Source organism: Acomys minous, assembly GCF_964271855.1.
Source record: "Acomys minous genome assembly, chromosome: 5".
In the NCBI taxonomy this organism is placed as follows: Eukaryota; Metazoa; Chordata; class Mammalia; order Rodentia; family Muridae; genus Acomys; species Acomys minous.
In genome coordinates, this window is record NC_140494.1 from 81,248,359 (window position 1) to 81,261,404 (window position 13,046).

Consider the following 13,046-nt stretch of genomic DNA (forward strand, 5'->3'; position numbering starts at 1 on the left):
GGAACAGTTTTTCTACTTTTATAGATATTTGGAGATGTTGAACTATTGACAAAAATGGATGCACTTCTAATGCTGACATAAAAAATTTATAGAGATAATGGCTCTTTTGATTAGAGTAGTAGTGTCTTTATATTACATACAGAGACCAGAACATTAAATTGTTCTTTGTAAACAAGTTTATGGTTGTTGCTTTGTTCCTCTTTTTCCTTTTGGAGACAGAGTTTCTTTGTGTAATGGTTCTGGCATTTCTCAAACAAGCCCTGTAGACCAGGCTGGCCTCAACTCAAAGAGATCCAGCACCCTTAGCCTTCCCTGTTCTGGGATTAATGGAAGGTTTATCTTCTTTAAAGTATATAATTCACCACAAAGAAATTAAATACATAGTGACTTTTAAATTATTTCTTGCTAAATATAGAATTGTGAGTTTCACTGTGAAATTTGGAATCATAAGTTAGTCATGATCTCTAGAGAAACAGACCTGGGAATATGACTATATAACAAAAGGGACACTTATTAGATTGGATGACATGATGTGGTCTAATTAGTCCATCAATGGCTGTCTCAGCACCAGGAAGGCCAGAATCCAACACCTCTTCATTCTTCGAGGATGGATGACTCTACAGTACAATACTGGCCTGGAGTCTTGGAGGATTTCTGGATAGCTAATTGCCTCCAGTGTGAGAGAGAATTCTATGAAGTTGAATTTCACATGGTTCATAGCATTAAGATAGACAAAATGGCAGGCATGAGTGAGAACATGCAGAAAAACCTGAAACTTCTTAAATTTCATGTGGACTGCCACCGAAAGAGGGACCCAGATTCACAGTGATTCTTCCTATTTCACTTCACTCAATTAAGGAAATATCTTTCTCTGCCAGCTGTTGTGGTACATGCATTGGATCTCAGTACATGGGAAGCAGAGGCAAACCTTTGAATTGGATACTAGTTTATTCTACACAGCTAGTTTGACAATAGTCAGAGATACATAACAGAGACCCTGTTTCAGAAAGAATTAGTGACAGAGACATACAAGGAGAGAGAGAGAGAGAGAGAGAGAGAGAGAGAGAGAGAGAGAGAGAGAGACAGAGAGACAGAGAGAGAGACAGAGACAGAGAGACAGAGAGACAGCGAGAGACACAAATAGTGACAGAGAGACAGAGAGAGACAGAGAGAGACAGAGAGAGACAGAGAGAAAGAGGGGTGCAGAGGGGTAGGAGGGAGAAAGGCAGAGAGAGAGAGGAGAGAGAGAAGGCACAAAAATTTCTTACTTGGCTATCCAGAACATTCTATTTTTAATTTAATCAAGACTCTCCATCATACTAAGTTCCTTTCAAGTTATTATCATCTCATCAGTTAAAGCGTCTATGATAAGACTTGTCTCATCGATCTAACAACAGTCAAATAGACAGAAGGTTTAAACAACACTGGAAATATGCCCAGTCTTAAAAAGGAGATTGTACAGGTTAATTATGCTAATATTAAACATTCCACCTTAGGTTGGGGTCATCAGATCTCTATATAAAAGCTCGAGAAGGGTAAAACTCAGTCAGTTCAGAGGCCCTAGGAGGTGGTTACACAGTGAAGCCCTTCTTCAAGTTAGGGCTGTTTTCCAGAGAGATCAGAAGGCACAGCATCTCTGAAGCAAATGTCAGACCTTCCTGCAAGCTTTGATAAGACCAGGGATCTGGAGGTGAGTGGAAATCCTCATTCCATTAATTTATACTTTCTCCCAGTCCAGGAATTCTCATATAGAAGTACTTATGATAGTTAACATAGAGAATACTCTTATTTTCAATTCACTATGTATCTACTAAATTTTAATTCTATGTATAAGAGACCTTCCCCTGTGAGAGAAGTTGTACCCTTGTGTCTTGCCTACCATGCTTTGTGTTCTAGCCATAGGACTAAGAACGTGAATAAAAAGATATTGGAAACCACTCAGTATTGTTGGGTGCTAACTGGGGATTTTGAGGTAGTAGAATCGTGAGAAGGAAGCAAGTCTGTGGTTAATAATCCTATTTTATTGGATACTTCATACTTTAAAATAAATTTATCTCAAAAAATATAACTTGGTGTCCTATGAAAGCTGCTATTTGCTAATAGTATTTGGAGGAAATGTAGGACATAATTCATCAGTCCATAATGACCACTTTATTCTATGATATGTAGTTCTGCAAGTTTTTGTCCTTTCTGGACAGCTAGTGTTTTTGCCCAAACTTGAGTGGAGGACTTCTATACTAGTGATGCTTGTGTGCCACTGAGGGTAGATTTGGAACATCAGTGACCATGAGAAAGAAAATCTGAGAGATGCAGCCTGACAGGAAGACAGAAGAAATCTGTTTGCAACTGGCTTAGTAGAGACAGAGATGCCCAGCTTTTAACCCTCCCTAGTCACATGACCTAGATGGATTAGAAGCCTCATAAACAGAACCTGCATAATACAAGCCTTGGTACCTTGGTAAGATTCAAAATATGTTGCCTCTTCCTCTACATTTTTGTGTCCTAATATTTGAGTTTTAGAAACTTTCACAGAGAAGTATAATCTATACCTTGATGTGTGAGTTGTTTCTCTTGAGAAAATGGAGGAGAGACCAAACAAAAACTGTGACAATTGTGTATAACTAGTAGTATATGAGAGCCTGTGCTGTTTACATTTCTCTTTGTTTTCAAAGGGAACACTCAGAAGAAGCATGAAACCCGAGAAACTACAAGAAAAGAGAGAGGCTTTGGAAGCCAAGAGAAAGTTCAGGGCCAAAACCAAAACCAGATCCCGACTTGGGGTAACTACCAGTGGTCCTATGAGGTTGACCAGTTGCATCTGCCAAAAGCCTGTGTCTAGAATAACTTCTAACCCTGGAAATATCACCATGAGAAGGAAAGACCAACAGAATTTGGAGAAACCCCAGCAGCTGTTGATTCTTTGGAGTGTTTCCTTGTTTCTAATTTATTAATTTCAGTTCTGAGTTTGATTATTTCTAGATGTCTATTCCTCTTGGGTGTTTCTGCTTTTTTTTTCTAGTGCTTCCAGCTGTGTCGATAAGTTGCTTCTGTGGGATGTTTCCACTTTCTTTTTAAAGGTACTTAGTGCTATTAATTTTCCTCTTAGCTCTCCTTTCAGTGTATCCCACAAATTGGGTGTGTTGTTTCTTCTTTTTCATTGATAGTTTTGCTGAGTAAAGTAGTCTGGCCACTTTACTCTGTGGTCTCTTAGGGATTGCAGGATCTCTGTCCAGGCCCTTCAGGCTTTTATGGTCTCTGCTGAGAAGTCAGGTTTAATCCTGATAGCTTTGCCATTAAATGATGTTTGGCCCTTTTCCCTTGCAGCTTTTAATATTTTTCTTTGTTGTGTATATTTGGTTTGTTTGTTTCTTCTTGTATTTGCTCTTGAGGTCCTTAGTTTGGGATTGTCCTATAAAGCAGTTCAACTTCAAACTTCAACTTCCAGGAATCCAAGCTGCCCATCAATTCCAGGAGTGTAAAGGGTCCAGTCTATGCCTAGTCCTTTGTTGTTTGGTGCTTCCTTCTCCAAAGGTGCCCTCGTGTCCAGGTGACTTACTTGGCTATGTTGGTAGTTCAGGCCTTTAATCTCAGCACCGCCTGAGGCAGTGACAGCCAGATCTCTGAGTTTAAGGTCAGCCTGGTCTCCAAAGTGAGTCCAGGACAGCTAGGACTGTGTTGTGCAGAGTAACCCTATCCTAAGTAAGCCAGGCATCATGGGGCACACCTTTAATACCAGCAGTTCATGATGCTGAGACAAACAGATTTCTATGAGTTCCAGGCCAGTCTGGTCTACAAAGTAATTCCAGGAGAGGATGAGCTCTGGTACACAGAGCAGCCCTGTCCTCAGAAAGCCAGGTGTGGTGGTAAAAGACTTTAATTTCAGCACTGGGAAGGCAGAGGCATTACAGGCTCTGTGAGTTCACCACCAGCCTGGGCTATCTAGTGAGTTCCAGCACAGTACTATGTGCTTTCTGGTAGGAACAGAAATGGATATGAGGTTAAAACAATGCCTAAGTATTTGTCCTATGGTTAGTGTAGAAAACACTCTTGCAATGGAATACAAAAACTATTGGTTATGTGACTCAGAGTTGTAGGGTTCATTCCAAGCTGGCAGATGCTAGAAATCCTGAATTCAGCATGGACATTTTGTGTTATTTCACCTTAGGCTGGGTTTCATACCACAGTGTCCTCAGGCTCAGGCATTTGATGGGGGCAGGGGAAGGGAGGGAGGACTTCACTAATACATGGTTCATGAGATTTCTCAACGCCCATAATTATACTTCTCCGCATGTATCCGTTGACCTGTGTATTCTCTGGGTATCTCTAGAGAGCTCTGAGGATTATACTGCAGAGGAATTCCATCACTACTTGATTAAAGATACGATAAAATCAATACACAATATTTACTAAAATTATTTATTTGTATAAGTAAATATCTACTTCTGGCAACATTCTATAACTTATTTAAAACCACATATCTACACAATTTTATGGATCCCTATCCTATAAGTTTTAACCAAATTTCAAAAAGCAGATGAGAAAATATTAACACTAAAACTATCTTTTCATAAAGCTACATGAATATGTTTGATCCAACACCTTCAAAAACTTAAATAAAAGTGTACAAAAATTGTAAAAGTTGTAAAATATACATACACCAAAACAACGATTTTCATTGGAGAACACAGAGACAAGCATTCATTAAAATCAGAATAATATTGTGCTTTAAGTATGAAAATGTAAGAAGATATTTTGCAAATTTCACCTTAAATAAATGACAAATATTTGAAGATATATCTTTATATCCTTATTTTAACATTCTATGTTCCAGATATATATCCAAATATTCTACTACTCTATTAACATTAGAAATTTTACAATCTATGCTTAAGCAAAAATTATAAAAACGAATATTTCAGTAAAAATAGTCTCAAAGGTCCTTATAAATATATTATAAAGCAACTATACATGAATATGGCTTAGAATATTCAGCAGCTAAAGAAATAGAACTTATTTTAATTTTCTTTAAAATTGCACTCAGCAAAGTAACAGCAGTAATGGTACTGTTGTATTAAAGACCAATCAGATAATGTTAGAGAAATAATATGTGGTTGTACCTATCTATTAGTGTTTCTACTTATTCTTAGTTTCAGACTTGGTGTTCATTGAGTCCAACTCCAAGGCCTGAGAAACCCTCCCTAGAATGAGCTGATACAGTTTATAGACTCATGGGTAAGCTTTGTAAGGATGATTCATATTTTGGTCAAATCAAATGTAAATAGCTTTTATGTGCTGCTTCTGAAGGCTTCTTTCTGAGCCTAGGACTCCGATTCAGGCAGTAGGATGACAAACTCCCTTCTCCTCTCACTCCTCCTTTGTCCTAAGTGAGAAAGGAAGGATGTAGGAGGGAAAAGCAAGGGAGTATAAAAACAAAGAGTGGACAGTTCGTTCTCTATCAGGGTTGTCCTAGGTTTGGATTTGATATTGAAATGTGGATAAAACAGCGTCTAAATTAGATGGTTCCCCGAGAAAGGCATCAACTATCTTCACCTGAACTGCTAGAGTATGAGGAGCTACTCTAGTCTTCCTGTTTCCCATCTTCTGTGTTAATGGGAGTGGATGCATGGGAGCCACCATCACGTCCCGTAGTAGTCTCTGAGGAATCTGCCTCAGAATCCATAAACCCTTGTGGCTTTTCAGGCGTTGCTGGCAGGCCCCTTTCTGAGGAGGAGTGCACATCTGTTCGAGCACGCTTGGGGCTTCTGCCTCCAGACATGGCCATGTTCTTTCGCTTCCCACAGGAAGCCTTTGACTCTGTGTAGGCTGCATATTCCTCTGGTGACAGTTTCTGGAGCCAGCGGTTCAGATTCACCCAGTATTGTTTCTGAAGCTCCTCGGCCTGTTGCTTATAAAGTTCTCTCTGGTCCCGTGGGACTCTGTGCCAATGCCTGCTAATCTCAACCCAGCGCTTCCTGAAGGACAGATGCTGCAGTTCTGGGCTCGACCAGGAATCTTGGTGAAATTTCTCGTACGCGTTCATAGGAGGTTACCTGGGTTCTCGCTGAAATATCTTGTTGGAGGGAAATGCTTTGGGTAATGCCGTTTCTGGAGGAGTCATTCCCGTTTTCTTAACGCTTTCTGATTTTTTAGACTCTTTGATCTCATGACTCTTCGGCAGCACAGCCTTCTTAGGAGGCCCTCCAACAGCATGTTGTTTCTTGAACTGAGTCAGTTTTTTCTGGAAGTCTTGTTTGTCCTTCTGGAAGTCTTGAACATATCTCTGCTTGACCTCCTCAGGCAGCTGATTGTATTCTGTAGCTATGACTTTAGTCAACTGCCCATTGCTGTACTTGGGGTACTTCTTAGAGTACTCAGCTCGCTTCTCCTTGTAAAAGCGCATATAGGCAGTCAGGGGTCTTTTGGGGAAGTCAGGGTGTGGCTTGACTTTCTCAGTTTTGCCAGGTTCTTCAATCAGTTCCTTGGCGTCCAACACTAATTCTGTCAGTGTGCGGAACTTCCTCAAAGGATGAGAAATCTGCATCCACTTCAGTTTGCACATTTCTAGTGAATACTGTTTAAAAGCTACTTTGTCCCAGTCTAGGTCTGCCTGGGTTTTTTGGAAGGCCTGGAAGTCACCTGGTGGGATGTTACTATTAATGGATTCCAGTAACTTCAGAAGGTCTCTTTTGGACCATTGGCCTGGGTTATCAGATGATGCCATTCTACGCTGAGATTCTGTGCCCAGGAACAAGAGCTCATTGTACAAACACTTCCACAGCAGCTTGAACAGCCTGGAAACACAGCTTAGGAGGCTCTTTTGGAATTCCACAGATTCTGTGATTCAGTATTCTGAACAGAAACAAACAAGCAAAAAGTTACATGTCATTATTGGAATTGTTGAACAACATCAGGTATCACTGGTAATGTGATGCTCATAGAACTCACTTACTATTAACAATATAATATTTTATCCCTTAAAAAAAAGATGTTTGATTTATTCGCCATTGGTACAGGTGCACGCTCTTGTGCCCCCTTTACCAAATCTTAATAGAACTTATCTAAAATTGAGAGAATGAAGCAGCTGGAGGTGGGGTACCCCTTTAATTCCATAACTAGTATGGTAAATCTCTGTAAAATCAATGATAGCCACTTCTATATATCAAAGTCTAGGACAACCAGTGCTGGATAGAAAGACTTAGAAATTAAATGTAATTGACTTGCACACCAGAATGGAGAGGCTTAGGTGACACACAGGAAAACCATCTCTATATTGTTAAAATGTATTTGAGGCAAAAGAGTAAATCTTCATTTACTGTGGAAGATCTCATACACATAAAATTATATGATTTCTGTAATGAATGCTAAGTATAGATACCATGCTAAAACCAATTTGCAAGTTGTCTTTGTACATTCAAAATTTAGATTCATAAAGATCATAAAATAAGTGAGGAAACCATTTTAATCTTAAATTTTAGTATTATGTGAGATTAAAATTTTGTTGCACAATATTAAACTGAAAATAACATCATTCTCCTTATTAAGAATCACTAATAATACTATTTGAAATTTCCTGAAACCAGTGAAATAATGAGTTCATGGAATGAGGAGTTCCTCCTACCTCTAGATCTCTGGTCTTCTAAAAGCTTGCACGAATGCTGCCCATTGATTAGGAGGTGTTGGGTCTTCTGAATTCTCTGGACAAGAGTTGTGAATTGAAATAAGGTCTCTGCAGTGTAACTGCATCCATGGGCCTCAGAACTGGGCAAATTTTGCAGCTCCCAAGCTTTTATATAGAGACCTGAAGGTTCCACCCTAAGTTGGGATATTTAGGTATTAGCATAAATAATTTAATTTGTATAATCCCCTTCTTTAAAACACTGGGCACACTCTTAGTGTTGCTTTATCCTTCTGGGTATTTTGCTGTTGTGAGAAGGATGAGGCAGGGTTTATCACAGACCCTTCAATTAATAAGGTGATAATCAATTTTAATAACTAATTTTGATGGGGAGAATGGGTTAAATTAAAAACCTAAGCTTCTGGACACCCAAGTAAGGAGTCCTCTACCTATCAGCTCTCTCAGTCTCTCTGTCTCTTGCCCACTGCGCCCCCTATCTTTCTATCAGGGTTTCTCTGTGTAGCCTTGACTACCAGGATTTGCTTTGTAGACCATGCTGGCCTTGACCTCACAGGGACCCACCTACCTCTGAGTTTCAAGAGCTAGGATTAAAGGCGATTGCCACCATACCCATCTACTTTTTAATTTTTGCTTTCATTGTTAGACAGGGTTTCTGTGTAAATCCTTGATAGTCCTGGAATCCTTTTGTAAACTCCGAGTCTCAAAATCACACAGATTTGGCTCTCTCTACCTCTGGAGTGCTGGGATTGAAGGCATGTGCCTTCTTCTCATCTCCTCACAGAACTTTCTGTAAATTTGACCACACAGCATGTAACCATTGAAGCCTCAAATATACCAGAGGATGGAAATAATAAGTTGTATTAACCTTGCATCCTCCCATATAACAATGCAGTATAAACTTCTCATTGCTGAAGAATAAGACTGGGAGTTATTTGTAAGTATAACAATGTGAAGACAACCAATCTATCTCTTATTTAAAAATCACTCCAAAATATTGATTACATCATGTGGACCTAAATAATTAATGTACGCTCAACTTTTTGAATGGGATGAAAATCAGGATTGTTAACGATGACCTTCCTTCATATTCAAACTTCTCTTGCCTCAACCTCTCATTATTGCTCCTGCAAAACTGAGTGGTTTCCGTTATCTTTTTAATTACTTTCTTAGTGCTAGAGCTAGAAATGAATACATGCTAGGGAAGTCGATCATGTACTGAGTCTCCAACAAAGGAGCTCATTAAAAGTATAACATCACTAAACAAATGTGTCCTACATCAATACATTAATAAAATATTATCTAAAGAGTTAAAAACATATTTGAAACACAAGAATATAAGTTTTTCCAGTGGAATATCTCATATATTTGGCATTATATGATTTCTATAATGAACACTAAGTATAGATACCATGCTAAAAGTCATACTATTAGGTATCTCCATACCTTCCAAAGTTAGATTCACAAGGATCATAAAATAATTGAGGAAACCATACTCATCTTAATTTTAATGTTATGATAGATTAAAAATTTGAAGCTCAATAATGAACTGAAAATAAGAGCATGCTCTATATCAATTATCACAAGTACTTCTATATGAGACTCCCTGGACTCAGAGAAAATAGAAATCTATGGACTGAGGATTTCCACTCACCTCCAGATCCCTGGTCTTATCAAAGCTTGCCCTTTGCTTCAGAGAGGCTGTGCCTTCTGATCTCTCTGGACAACAGCTATACCTTGAAGAAGCGCTCCACTGGCCTCTGAACTGACTGAGTTTTATGCTTCTCAAGTTCTTATATAGAGATCTGAAGACCCCACCCTAAGGGGGAGTGCGGTGCTATTAGCATAATTAGCTTATCTTGTATAATCTCCTTCTGTAAAGCCCTTGGCACACCCTAAGGGTGGCTTTTGCCTTTTTGGTATTTGGCTGTAGTCAGATGCCTGAGGCAGGGTTTATCACAGACCCTTCCATTGATGAGGTGATAATAAATTTGAAGATAGTAGTGTGATGGTGAGATTCGGTAAAATTAAAATTCTAAGCTTTTAGAAACCCAATAGGGAATTATCTCTCTCTCTTTCTCTCTCAGTCTTTCTCTTTCCCCATCTGTAATAACCTCTCTCTGATACAGGGTCTCTATTATGTATACCTAACTATCCTAAAACTTACTGTGTTGCCCAAAATGGCCTCCAATTCACAGAGATCCACCTCAATTCCCATGTGCTAAGATCTAAAACATGTACCACCACTCCTGGGTGAAAAAGACATTTCCTTTATGGAGTTATTTGAAGTATGAAGATTCATTGTCAACCATGGCCACTCTTATTGACAGTCCACATGACATGGAAGAAGCTTTTGCTTTTTCTGCTTGCCCTCCCTCATGACTTCCATTTATTGTATGTTACTGCTGGGATAAACACAAAATCCGACCTCAGCAGGATTCTAACAGAGACTGGAGACAATTATCTATCCAGAAAGCCTCCAGGTCTGTATTTGTACTGTAGAGTCATCCAATGTGTGGACTTAACACTTACATGATTGTTGGACTTCTGGTTGTGAGAGAGCCATTGCTGGGCTACTTAGACCATATCCTGTAATCCAGTCTAATAAGTGCCTTCTTTGTTTTATAGTATCTTATAAGATTTTTTCCTTTAGTATCTCTGACTGTTATGTGGTTCCAAATGTCACATTGAAACCCCCTCTTCTAAAATGTTCAAGCACCAATTTAAAACTAATAATGTATTTAATTTCTTTGAAGGCAAATTATATATTTTGAGTTTAGGATAATTTTTTTCAGATAAATTTTATCTTGTAGCTCTAGCTGTGATAGAGCTCACTATAAATAACAACAAGCTGAAAAATAAAATATAACTGAAAAAAATAGATGAGAAATTTAAAAACCAAATTGGTATATGATACAGATTCAGTTTTCATACAAATATCAGTAATAATAAATGTGTTGAGGGATCAGAGGCTTTCACTACCAGGGACTCAGTTGCCAGCACTAGGACCACCTCCTCCTTGCAAGATCCCTTACCAGGATACAGAGAAAGAGGATGCAGGAAGTCCTGATGAGACTTGACAGGCTGGGGTTAATTGATAAGGGAGAAGGGCTCTCCCTCTCTGAGCACTAGGGAAAGAAAATAGGGGAGAGGAGGGAGGGCTGTGGGAAAGAAAAAAATCAGGCAAGGAGACTTGATTAGTTCTTAGAGCAGGGATTTTTTAATAAATCAATATAAAATTACATACAAGTCAGATAAAGATACTTCAAGTAGAACTTACAAAGGCCACAATATGTGCATTGAAAACTTTTAAAATGTGGATTTCTGAAAACATATCTCTGTTTACTCCCTCATGTTCTCCACCAGCTTGGCAAGCGAATCTTCCTCCAAGGCCTCAGCCAGTCTCTTTCTATCTCTCTTCACCTTCCTGGCCTGTTTCTGGATGTCTGCAATAGTCACTTCTTTTCTGTCATAAGATGGTGACAGCTGAAGAGACATTGGCCTTGTTACTCCTGGACTGTAGAGAGATAGTGACTGCTGAGGAGCAGCTTGTTCCTCTTTCAAAGATGGATGCTGAGCAGGTCTGAACTCTGAGGAAGTGTGCAGATCCTTAACACCACTGGCTTCATCCTGCATTCCCAGTGCGCTTTGGTTTACATTGGCATTAGGATCCAGTGGATATAAAATGTTCCCTTTCCTGTCTCCAGACTGAAGGTCATTCAACCTCGCCAAAGCAGACAGCTGCTGGGATTCTCCAGGTTCTCTTGGTCTTTCCTTCTCATGGTGATATTCCCAGGGTAAGAAGTTATTCTAGACACAGGCTTTTGGAAGATGCAACTGGTCAACCTCATAGGACCACTGGTAGTTACCCCAAGTCGGGTTCTGGTTTTGGTTTTGGTCCTGAACTTTCTCTTGGCTTCCAAAGCTTCTCTCTTCTCTTGTAGTTTCTGGGGTATCATGCTTCTTCTCAGTGTTCCCTTTGAAAACAAAGAGAAATGTAAACAACACAGGATCTCATATACTACTAATTATATACAATTGTCAGAGTTTTTGTTTGGTCTTTCCTCCATTTTCTCAAGAGAAACAACTCTCAGATCAAGGTATAGATGAAACTTCTCTGTGAAAATTTCTGAAACTCAAATATTAGGATACAAAAATGTGGAGAAAGAGGCAACATATTTTGAATCTTTACCCAGGTACCAAGGCTTGCGTTATGAAGGCTGTGGTTATGAGGCTTCTAATTAATCTAGGTCATGTGACTAGGGAGGATTAAAAGCTGGGCATGTCTGTCTCTACTAAGCCAGTTGCAAACAGATTTCCTCTGTCTTCCTGTCAAGGTGCATCTCTCAGCTTTTCTTTCTCATGGTCACTGATGTTCCAAATCTACACTCTGTGGCACACAGGCATCACTAATGTAGAAGCCCTCCACTCAAGTTTGGGCAAGAACACTAGCTGTCCAGAGAAGGACAAAAACTTGCAGAAATACATATCATAGATTAAAGTTGTCATTATGGACTGATGAATTATGTCCTACATTTCTTCCAAATAGTATTAGCACATAGCAGCTTTCACAGGACACCAAGTTATATTTTTTGAGATAATTTTAATTTAAAGTACAATGTGCATGAACATAGGGAGCTTTAACTAGAAAGAGAAAACAAGGATGACCATTCCACAATTAATGTGAATTATGTACTCACGATCAAAGGCTGGCTTGGAACTGAGTTTCCTGAGGTCCCTTCCATGGTTGTAGAGTTTGTTCTTAAAGGCTCCACTGCAGAGACACAGACAGGGCTTGGATAGCTGAGCTCAAATAACTGTCTTTCCAATCTAATTCTCCTTCTATATAGAAAAAGAGAGAGATAACTTAATTACCAGGTAATTCCTCCCATATATAAACAAACCCTGTTCAGATTGTCAAGGAAACTGGGTGTGGTTGTACAGGACTTTAATCTCAGCAGCCCATAGGCAGTGGCAACCAGATCTTTGTGAGTTCAAGACCAGCCTGCTCTGTAAGGGAGTCCAGGACAGCTAGGGCTCTGTTATAAAGATTATCCCTGGGTTAAAAAAGACAGGCTTGGTAGAACAGTTTAATTCCAGCAACTCTGGGAATAAGAGGCAGGCAGTTTATGTGAATTTTAGGCCAGCCTTTTACCAGCTAGTACAGGACAGTCAGGACACAAGAGAAGCCCTGTTTCGAAAAACGAAGAGAAAGAAGAAGAAGAAGAAGAAGAAGAAGAAGAAGAAGAAGAAGAAGAAGAAAAAGAAGAAGAAGAAGAAAAGATTAAAAAAACGACTGTCACAGTAAAGGAAGCAGGCTTCAAACTCAGAGTGAGCTTCCTGCCTGTGCCTCCCTAGTGTTGGGAATAACGGTGTGTGCCACCAAGACCGGCATTAAGAGATCTTGAGAATA

At 39.4% G+C, this 13,046-nt stretch overlaps 1 protein-coding gene, 1 long non-coding RNA gene and 1 pseudogene across 4 annotated transcripts in view; 1 reads left to right on the forward strand and 2 right to left on the reverse strand.

Moving 5' to 3' along the window:
* The window catches only part of LOC311598620, a 123,573-nt gene extending 110,916 nt beyond the window's left edge, over window positions 1–12,657 (reverse strand). Inside the window, exons 1-2 of one of the 2 annotated variants that reach the window (XR_014779604.1) lie at window positions 12,334–12,657; window positions 11,057–11,610 (exon numbers count right to left, since the gene is read on the reverse strand). This is a non-coding gene — a long non-coding RNA (uncharacterized lncRNA). Of the gene's footprint in view, window positions 1–10,830; window positions 11,611–12,333 lie in introns of those variants that run through there. The other variant, XR_014779605.1, reaches the window with a different exon arrangement.
* LOC311598614 (methyl-CpG-binding domain protein 3-like 2B) overlaps window positions 1–13,046 on the forward strand; it is a 199,368-nt gene that overhangs the window by 139,837 nt on the left and 46,485 nt on the right. The window lies entirely within an intron of this gene.
* LOC311597492 (upstream-binding factor 1-like protein 1) lies at window positions 5,579–6,825 on the reverse strand (annotated as a pseudogene). The gene has a single exon. The product of its transcript is annotated as an upstream-binding factor 1-like protein 1 (transcript).